At 37.7% G+C, this 10,504-nt stretch overlaps 1 non-coding gene across 1 annotated transcript; it reads right to left on the bottom strand.

Moving 5' to 3' along the window:
- Window positions 1-7,580: 7,580 nt before the first annotated feature.
- On the bottom strand, window positions 7,581-7,703 carry LOC141494606 (U6atac minor spliceosomal RNA). Its single transcript, XR_012470505.1, has one exon. It is a non-coding gene; the product is annotated as a U6atac minor spliceosomal RNA (small nuclear RNA).
- Window positions 7,704-10,504: the final 2,801 nt, after the last annotated feature.

Below are 10,504 nucleotides of genomic sequence, written 5' to 3'. Positions count from 1 at the left end.
TGGCACCTTCTGTAACTAATTACTCCATACTAATTGTTTGCCACAGGAATTTATTGCCCTGTTGGGAGACTGAGTTGTAGAATGATACACATGCCAGACTGGATGGAATCTACATCGTTCAGCGTTCTTGGGGTCCTAAAAGGCATTTGAGGGACTTTTACCCAAGACCACCAATAGCAGTTGAACCAGTGAAAGGTGCAGCAGCTTGAGGAAGCTGCTGTATCCATTGTATTAATAGAAATTGTGATCTCTTTTAATAACAAGGACAATTAGAACCTCTCAGAGGAGCTCTTAGGAGCTCATTTTCTATTTAGAAGGTGAACATCTGCTAATACAGCATACTGGAGAATTATCCATCTCAGGATCTTTCTTCAATGAAATCTATGTCTGTTAGAGTCCACAAATCTCCCTCACACACCTCTCCTAAGAGACACTTATCATCAGTGATGAGAGATAAATGTTAACAAAGCTGAAGGAAATGCTTTCATCCTAAACCCAGCTGAAGCAAAGGATATACAATAGAATATCCATGAAAATATATCAAGATTGAGCAAACTATGAAAATACAGCTTTGGGGGTGCAGTGGATAGAGCACCGGCCCTAGAGTCAGGAGTCCCTGAGTTCAAATCTGGCCTCAGACACTTAATAATTACCTAGCTGTGTGGCCTTGAGCAAGCCACTTAACCCCATTGCCTTGCAAAAACTAAAAAAAGAAAAAAAGAAAAAAAGAAAAAAAAGAAACTGAGCCCCATAGCCTCAAAACAATTTACTTAAGATTAGGCAGGTAGGAACTTGCAGGGTCAGGATTTAGCCTTGAAACTCAGAGAAAGGAAGGAAGATTTGTATGGACAGAGGCAGAGGGAAGTAAACAGAATGAGAAAGATCAACATACTAACTACAACAATCTAAATGGGGAAGTAACATCAATAAAACAATTGAAATCAAATACTGAGACACGGCAATGACCTAGTTTGACCACAAAGGAGAGAAATGAGATGGTACCCATCTCTGTTCTTTCCAGAGGTGACAGTTATAAATGTGGAACTTGGCATATGCCAGAGTTCTTTGATTTGTGATTAATTTTGCTGAACTGCAGTTTGGGTTTTAATTGGGTGGGAGGTCATTTGGACTATGGGAGGGGAAGGAGAACAAAACATTGAGAAATGTAGGTAATATAAGAAACAAAAGGTTTCAATAATTTTATTTTCATCAACAGCTCAGAATAAATGTACTGACCAAAAGTTAACCCAAAGGTCAGATAACCACAGATGCCAAATGGGGCCAGGAATACAGTTGCTATATTGGTCAGTTTGGCTTCACTGCTTTTCTTTGCTACAAGGAAGTATTAAGTGGGGTATCAGGGAAGGAAATTTAAGGAAATTATTGTGATGTAAAAAAAGATACATTAATGACTTTTTCAAGGAAAAGAACAATATTGTAACTAAATTTGAATATATATTCCCCTTTAGCATATGAAAATAGATCTCTAGAATTTAGCTATTTGTTACCCCTCCCCCAGAAGAAGCTGAATTGTCCCCCACTCCCAAAGCAGAGACTAAAGTCACAATAGGACCCTCATTGCATCCTGTTCTCAGTCCACCAAGATACACCCTGTTTAATGGAAGTATATCAGCCTGCCCCAGGGGATAACAGGCTACTCTGGAACTGGGGTCAGCAGCACTTTTATTCAAGACATGGGAAGTGGGGCAGCCAGGTGGCCCAGTGAACAGAGCACCAACCCTGGAGTCAGAAGGACCTGAGTTCAAATCCAGACTCCAATACTTCATAATTGCCTACCTGTGTGACCTTGGGCAAGTCACTTAACCCCTTTGCCTTAAATAAATAAAAGTTTTTAAAAGACATGGGAAGGCTAGGGTCAACCTTTCCAGCTTCTGACTAATCTTTGGACTCATGAAATCCTCAAATGGAGAAGTGACTAAGACTGGAGCCAGGGTTATTCCTTGGGTGTCATTAGGAATTCCAAGGGTTTGATAAAAACCAATGGGAACTGAAATAAGGTCACCTGCTTATAGGGACCAATAAAAAGAGGTGGACTTGACCCCAGGAAATCAGGGTTCAAGCTCCCATCTCTGTCATTTGTTATATGAAATGAATAAGAGAGAGTGAAATAGAAGGACTGGGTTTAGAGACAAGCATCAATCTACTCCTCTGGGCATCAGCTTCATTATCTGAAAATGAAGACAATAGTCTACAATGACTTCTGAGGTCCAGGGCAGCTAGGTGATGCAGTGGATAGAGCACTGGCCTTGAAGTCAGGATGATGGGAGTTTGAATTCATACCCAGACACTAAACATTTACTAGTCTGTGACCTTGGGTAAGTCACTTAACCCTGATTGCCTCAGATCTAGGGTCATCTCCAGTCATCCTGATTCATATCTGACCACCGGACCCAGGCAACTTTGGAGAAGAAAGTGAGGTTGCTGACTTAGCCTAGCCTCCCCTCACTCAAATCCAATTCATGTGCTTGTCATAACATCACCTCCCTGATGTCATAGTCTTCTTGGAGAAAGAAAGATAAACCTCTTCATAAGGTCCTATCTAGTTCCAAGTTTATGATCCTATTTTGATTCCTGAAGCAAAGTCTATGCTGTCCTATGTTAGTTTTAACCTTGCATATTGGACATGTTAAACAATCAAAAAGCATGTATTAAATGCCTTCTATAGTCTAAACACTTTGCCAGGTATTAGGGATGGAAACATGGATGCTCCCAAGAGGATTCCTAGACATGAGAGAAGCTTTAACCAATCGATCCCCCAAACACTTCTTTGAGGAGCCTTGAGCAAATCACTTTCCCTTTCTCTTCTTCATGCTTCACTTGATCAAATCTATAAAAAAAATCATACAATGTTGGAGTCCATAGGACTCACTCACTGAGACAAATTTTACAACTCACTTTGATTAAGCTTTGGATAGTCCTAACCTACAGCTGTCCTAGGAGACCCCTGCTGAGTTAGCCAACAGACCTGCTACCTTCTCCACAGGTAAGAGGTGCCTTCAAGGGTGTTTATTATTAATTAGTCAGTCACTAGGGTCAAGAATTCCACCTGTCGAGACCACAACAACTCTACTGTTTAGAAGAAATAAATAGATTTTTGAGTTGCTTTGGGTGGAGAGTGAGGGGAAAGCACTTTCGTAGGGTTGGATTTCAGTTTATCTAGAGTACTATCAGAAATAGGGAGAGTGCTTAGACATCCAAGACCAGAGGACTCAGAAGAGTTCTATGTATAAGAATTAGCTTTGTGCAGAAACAATGCTTTTTGACTAACACTGCAGACATTAGCAGTAAAATGGAATAATCATTCCTCACATGTGTAAGAATAGTAGGTAGAGAGCTCACACGGAAGTCAGGAACACGTACATTCAACTCATGCTTCTTATGTATAATGGCAGCATGACCTTGGCAAAGTCATTACCCCTCAGTGCTCTAGATAGCACCCTAAGATTCTAAGTTGTAGTGGAGGTGCTTACCTACATTGGTAGACAGAATTTCCTCATCAGGGAACTTCTTGTAACAATGAAATCAATAGTAAATTCTCCCCCACAAAAGAAAGCTTTGCAAAGTGTTTTACGAATATAACCCTATCCCCTGCATAATTATGAACTGTTCCTGTGTTTCAAAACTACTTCTTAAAATCTGCCCCATAAACCTCACCTTGTAATGCTGAGGTTGCATAGATAGTCATCTCATTTATACAGACAAAAATTTAGCAGTTAACAAATGTGGGCAGACAAAACATTCTTGAAATCCCAACAAAGCAAGTATTTATAAATATATTCTGTGTAGCATGGCAAGGTGACATGGCGGATAGAGCACTGATGTGATGTCAGGAGTACCTGAGTTCAAATCCAGCCTCCAACACTTAATAATTACCTAGCTGTGTGACCTTGGGCAAGTCATTGAACCCCATTGCCTTGCAAAAAACAAAACAAAACAAAAAAAAACCCCCAAAGCTAAATTTCTTCTGTGTAACTGACTAAATCAGACTCTGGGGATACTGGGATAGAATGAAAAGGAGTTCATAGAAGCTTACAAGGGCTGCAACTGGAAGAGAGATGCATGACAATTTGAGATTGGCAAGAACATCCAGGGAGATAAAGGAAAACTTAGTGTAGAAGCTGAGGGCTGGGAAAATCTGATTTCCTTCACAAGATCTGGAGAGAAAAAAATGCTGCTAGTGTTGATGTTTTATTTCACTTTTTTAAGATAACAGAAGGATTTATTATGAATACTATATCACTTAAGGCCTTAATGGGTTACTGAATTTAATGGATTTACTATATTTCTAATATCTAAAATGTGGGTTCTACCACTATATAATAATAATAAATACCGAGCACTTTAATGGACTCTGCAAATGGTTTGCAAAGCACCTAATAAATATTTTCTCATTTGATCCTCACAACAACTCTAAGTGATAGGTGTTTTTATTACCCCCCCCGCATTTTATAGATAAGGAAATTGAAGCCAAAAAAAAGGTTAAGTTACTTATATATCACACTATTAATAGATGACTGAGGCAGGATTGGCACTCAGGCCCAGGGTGTTAACCACTACCCCCTCAGCTGCCTGCCTTCAAGCATATGACCTTCAGTAAATCATTTTGCCCCTCGAGGCTTCAGTTTCCTCATGTATAAATTGAAGAAATTGCAGGGAAAAAACAACTCTAAAGTACCTAATTCTGTGGTTCTCCATCTTTGAAATGTTCCCTGATGTCAGTAGTGAAATATCACTCCATATACATGCACGTGTGTAGATGTAGATAGCCAATAGATTGATAATGATGGTGATAATGATAATGATAGCTTAAATTAATATAGTGCTTACTATCTGATGGGCACTAAATGTTTTACAGCTATTCTTCTCTTTTATTCTTGCAACTACTCCTGAGAGGTAAATGGGTAAATGTAGGATTAAATGAATGGAAGACAGATGGATAGATAGAAAAGCTAGATTAATGATGAATGGAGGGGCTGCTAGGTGGCGTAGTGGATAAAGCACTGGCTTTGGAGTCAGGAGTACCTGGGTTCAAATCCGGTCTCAGACACTTAATAATGACCTAGCTGTGTGGCCTTGGGCAAGCCACTTAACCCCATTTGCCTTGCAAAAATCTAAAAACAAAAAAACAAAACAAAATGATGAATGGATGCATAGATTCACATTTCCTTTACAAACAGCATCTCAGGAATTCTTCTTCGTGAAAGGTAGGATCAACTTGAACTGACTCATATTTAAGCTATAAGAAATTTTAAACAAATGTTTGTAAAATACTTTGAAAAGAAAATGCCTCCCTAACTAAGCCTTCCATCAACTAATGAACTCCACAAAGCTAATGGTCATGGCTGGTGGCTAGGGATAGGAACTGAACCCATGATTTCAATGGTATGGAGTCTCTCCAATGAAGAATCTCCCTCTACCAGAGCAGGTAGCCCCCTCTCAAAAACACATGATCTCTGAAAGGTGTCCAGAAAACTGAAAGTTGAATTAGCTTATGTCAGGTCAAATGTTCCCCAAGCCAGTAGATGTCAGAGGTGACTTAATCCCACAAGCTCCTGGATCTGTGACCAGTTTCTATCCTTTGCATCTTGCAGCCTCTTCATTAACCTAGTTTAATGATGCAGAAATCTTTTTTATTTAGATTTACAATGTATTCTAGGGAAGGAAGCAATTGCTTCTAGATGGAGGGAACAGAGAACCTTTCATCCCTACAGGGTGGTACTTGATCCAACATTTGAAGGAAGAAAAAATAGAAATGAGGGTGTACATGGCCTGAAGAAATGTGTAGAATTAGGAGACAGAATGTAAAAATCAGAGAACAGCTATGAAACCAACTGTATTGGAAGAAGAGTAATATGAAATGAATATGGGAAATTAGAATGGAGTCAAGTTTCTGAAAATATTAAATGCCAAACTAAGGAATTTTTATTTATTATGTTTATGATACATTGGTACATTGAAATAATATACTTATATGTGATATTATAATGCTTATTATTAATTTTAACCTATAGACGATGAGCCACTGAGGAGTTTCTGTTATTCAGGGTAATCTTGTCACTATTATTTTCCTCATTTTAAATGATGAAGTAGGGCTCCAGAGAAGTTTCACTTGATGTGCTATTGAAGGTGTCTTTCAACAGTTGCTTCACCATCCAGTTATCAAGATATTCATACAAGGATCTTAAGTTTATGAAGTGATCCATCTGATTAGACAAATAAAAAGGCTTGCTTCATCGATAACTTCCTGTGCTCTGAAATTCCCTGCAAGGGGTGGGGGCAAGTCAGCTTTCATTTTTGCTTTTTGCCATCTTTATCTATAGTAACGTATTGTCTCCAGCACCCAATATAATGTACATTGGAGTGATAGAAGGGAGCAACAAGGTTCTAAACACACAACATCACTGGACCACCTCAAACATCTGTTGTTTATTACCCATATCCAATATGATGTGAAATCACAGTGAAAGCACCAGGGCAGTCATAAAGAATGGAGCCCAAGGCAGGGTGCATCAGGTAAATCAAGAAATGAAGTGATTGCAGACAATCTCTACTCCAAGATACTTGGCATTGAGCCCTGAAATTGATGCCATTGGCGAGAGTGCAGAGTGCAGAAGAATAAAGATAAAAAGTAGTTCAATAAAGTGTTACCCATGTAACACTTTTCTAAGCCTATGAGATTGTCCATCTCCATCTCAAATTCTCCAGTTACTTAGGTCCTTGGCTTCCTTAACTATCTGTACTGCTCAGGGTACTAGAAATCAGATTTTAGCTAGAGGAAAGGGGCAGGCATATTTGCCTAGGCTAGAATCTTGTGGCCCTCCAGAGCCATTGAACCATGAAACCATTCATTCATATCACTACCACCCCTCTTTTCAAAGTCAGTAATATCCCAGAATTCCCGCTGACCAGTTCTCAGTCAAAGCCACCTTCATTTACCAGGGCTTTGTAAATCTCTATAATTATAGAAATCAGTTATAATGAGTCTCCGCAAGAGGAGTCCATCTCTTGAAGGAATAAAAGTCATAAAGAGGGAAGCTGGCAATTCAATATCAGACCCTTTGCACCTCTCTGATGCCTTCATCACATTTCATTATAAATTAGTGACTTTCCTTTATGTTAATTGTACATAGCATGTGTACATACACATACAAACATAAATTTATACATTTTCTATATACCTACATGTTTATAGATTGTCTTCCCTAATGTCTTCCAAAATAGAAGCTCTTGAGGATGGGAACTACTTACATTTTTTGCTTTTGTTTCCCCTATTATGTAACATATTGTCTGGCAATCTCAAGCCTTATCATTTAATCAATTCTGTCTTGTCCTCTTTCTAAACCATAAGCAAGATAAAGGAGATATTGCCAATAAATTCTCATATATCTATCAGTCTCTTACACAGTCGTCTGCTTTCAGAAGGTGCTAAATATATAGATAGATAGATAGATAGATACATAGATAGATAGATAGATAGATAGATAGATAGATGCATTGGATTAAATTGAATTGAAGTGAAGTGTTTGGTGAAATTGTTCCCATTGTTGCTGCATCCTTCCACTTTGGTTAGATGCCACAGAGTAGGTGGCAATGCCTTAACTGTCTATGTGTTGTAAAGGCCACTAGGACCTCTTCCATCCTTATCAAGGGGAGTGCTAACCTTCCCTCCTTTCATACAGCACCATCCTTCCACTTTGAAAAACAGTTCAAGAAGGTACTCCGAAAAATAGCACCACAACAAACAACTCAATTCAATTCAACAAACATTCGGTGCCCATGTCTGCCTTGAGAAAGACATATAAGGGAAACAAAGGCCCTGGGGATGCAGAAAGTTTTAAATTACCCTGGACCTGCTTTCCTTTTTTAATCTTAATAGTATTTTATTATAGAACCAAAAGAACATTGTAACAACAACACTGTGAAGTTGACCATCTACGATGGATGCAGCTTCTCTCAGCATCTCAGAAATCTAGGATAACCCTGGGGAGATCTGTTTTGGACCATCTACATCTAGAGGAAAAGAAAACAAAAAAAACCCCAATTCATAGGATCTGAATGGATGCTATGTTCATTTTTTTAAAACTTCTCTTTTCCTTTATATCCCATGGTTTTCTTTCTCTAATTCCTCATACACAAAATAACTAATATGTAAGCATGTTAAACACAAATGAACATATGAAACCTCTTACTACACTGTTTCCTGATTAGGGGAGCAGGGTGGAGTGGGAAACTGATAGAAAAATGTATAACATAAATATACAAGCAGATGAATGTTGAAAAACTTTTATAACATGTAATTAGAAAAAATAAAATAAAATATCAACCAAAAATAGTATTTTTTCCAAGCACATGAAGATATAATTTTCAACATTCATGTTGTAAAATTTTCTCCCTTCATCCTTTCCCTCCCACTCCCTTGACAGCAAGTAATCTGAAATCTCCTATACATTCTTGATCATCTTAACATATTTCCATATTAGTCATTTTGAGAAAGAAGAATCAGAACAAAACAGAAAAACCACAAGAAAGAAAAAAACATAAAAAAGTGAAATTAATATACTTTAATCTGCATTCAGACTTCAAAGTTCCTTATCTGTATGCAGATGGCATTTTCCATCACAAGTCTTTTGGAATTGTCTTTTAGCTCTGTACTGCTGAGAAAATTAAGTCTATCATAGTTGGTCATCACACAGTGTTGCTTTTCCTGTGTAAAATGGTCTCTTGGTTCTGCTCACTTCACTCAGCATCAATTCGGTTAAGTGTTTCCAAGTTTTCCTGACATTTCTTATACAACAGTATTTTCCATTACATTCAAATACCACAACTTGCTCAGTCATTCTCTAAATTGATGGGCATTTTCTCCATTTCCAGTTCTTTGCCATCACAAAAAGAGCTGTTAGAAACATTTTTTGTGCACAAGTGTCCTTTTCTCTTTCTAATCATCTCTCTAGGATACAAACCTAGCAGTAGTATTGCTGGGTCAAAGGGTATGCACAGTTTTATAACTCTTTGGGCATGGCTCCAAATTGTTCTTTCTCCAGACTGGTTGCATAAGTTCACAACTTCACCCACAATGCATTAGTCTCAGCTGGTCTGATTTAAGGAGATTACACTCTACTGACCTATTAATGAAATGTCTTCAGTGTATTGAGTCGAGATTCTATTGATATCTAATAGATTGTAATGTCTGGATTGAGGAGATTATCTTTCTTCAAAACTCTATGAAGGCATGGATTTTGTTTAGCTGAACTTTTGATTTCTCCTAGGGTGCAGTGATAGCAGGTCCTTAATAAACGTCCAATTGCAACTCTGGGAGATCTGTTATGGATGACGCATTCAGAGGAAAACAAAAGAAACCAAAAAACCCCACAAAGTCAGAATGAATAATACTACCTTGGCTTTTTAAAAACTTTGTTTCTCCTTCCCATCCCATTATTTTCTTTCTTTTTCTTCAGTCCTAACTCCTCATATACAAAATGACTAACAAGGAAATGTGTTCAACACAAATAAAATGTACCACTTTTACTAGATTGCTTGCCATTGAAGGGAGGGGAATGGGAAGGGAGGGTGGTAAAAAAGAATGTGTAACATAAATATGCAAGTGGATGAATGTTGAAAAACTTTGATAACATGTAATTGGAAAAATAAAATATCAACCAAATAAATAAATGTTTGACAAAACTAGAAAAATACAAGCAAAAATATTTGCTCTCCCATTGAATCAACTAATGTTCAGTCCTGTCTGTAGATGGGTGTCAAGCATCCAACCTTAAAGTCCTCAACACTTCCACCTATGATTTATAGAACCAGATTCAAATATCATTGGGGAAATAATTAACAAAATAAATAAAATACAAGAAAATATCAATAATATCACATTTTGTGGCTAAGCCAATATGCAACTCATAGAGATCCTTCTGTGCAAAGTAGTGGCCCCATTTGTATTTAGGTTTGATTCCACTGGTCTCACATGTTGTCTCTTCCTCAGTCTTCTCAATCATGTCTTCTCATCTTCATGGATAGAAGCTATTGGAATATATACACATATACATATATGTATGTATATATATATACATATATGTATGTATATACAGGAACACATTTATCCGATTCAACTCAAATCATTTATTAAGAGCCAGTTGTTAACCATATATCAAGTAAGGTTCTAAGCTCTCATGATACAAAGATAAAAATGAAAAGTCCCTCCCCTCAAGGAATTTACATGTGATTGCATCACATGTTCCCAGTCCAACAAATGTAATGTATCAATCTATGAAGGGAGCTACTAGATTTCAGGGAGAAAGAGAGAAAGAGAGAGAGAGAGAGAGAGAGAGAGAGAGAGAGAGAGAGAGAGAGAAAGAGAGAGAGTGATACAATTCCAGTACAAATGTATCAATATTGATGTTAATATAAATAAAGAGAAAGAAAAGGGGGCCAGAAAGGTCATAGATTCTTCTCTATTTTAATCTTATTATTGCTAATA

This window comes from Macrotis lagotis, chromosome 7, assembly GCF_037893015.1.
Source record: "Macrotis lagotis isolate mMagLag1 chromosome 7, bilby.v1.9.chrom.fasta, whole genome shotgun sequence".
Taxonomy (NCBI): domain Eukaryota; kingdom Metazoa; phylum Chordata; class Mammalia; order Peramelemorphia; family Peramelidae; genus Macrotis; species Macrotis lagotis.
This window is presented reverse-complemented; position numbering and strand designations above follow the sequence as displayed.